The following is a 578-nucleotide window of genomic DNA, read 5'->3' on the forward strand; positions in this document are numbered from 1 at the left end:
GAATGATAGTTCTTTTAAAAGCTTAATAGTTTTTGAGCAAAACATCCCGACGGGCACTTACAAGCCCAACACGATAGGTCCTTAGAATTTCGAGGATTTGATGTGGGTCCAACACCGGCATTAAATTAAGAGACTCCGTTAGAGTTAAATTTCAACGGCCTAAGAGCTAGAATGCCGTGAATAAGTTTCTAGGCCGAATTGGGCCTTAATATTATAATGAGTCCAATGAGGAAAAATTATGGAGAATAAGTTACTAGATTGGGTAAATGATTTTCAACCTAGACATAAGTATGCTAAGGGCAATTAAGGAAAATAAGATTTTGAGGATTTAATAAATTGATCCTTATAGTAAATTATCCTTCAGTAAAGGAAAGGAATACATGCCTTAAATAAAGGGCTGGATTTCCTTCATAGGCTACTAAAATAAAATAGCAAATGACAGATAATCTCACACTCTCAATGGGTGTTCATTTTCAGAAGTAAGCAAGTAAGAGAATAGGCTGTTTGGCGAAAAGTGGATTCCAGCTCTGTAAATCAGGTAAGTAGGAATCTCGCCTACAGTATGAATAGATTTTAAA

Source organism: Morus notabilis, unplaced genomic scaffold, assembly GCF_000414095.1.
Source record: "Morus notabilis unplaced genomic scaffold, ASM41409v2 Scaffold576, whole genome shotgun sequence".
Taxonomy (NCBI): domain Eukaryota; kingdom Viridiplantae; phylum Streptophyta; class Magnoliopsida; order Rosales; family Moraceae; genus Morus; species Morus notabilis.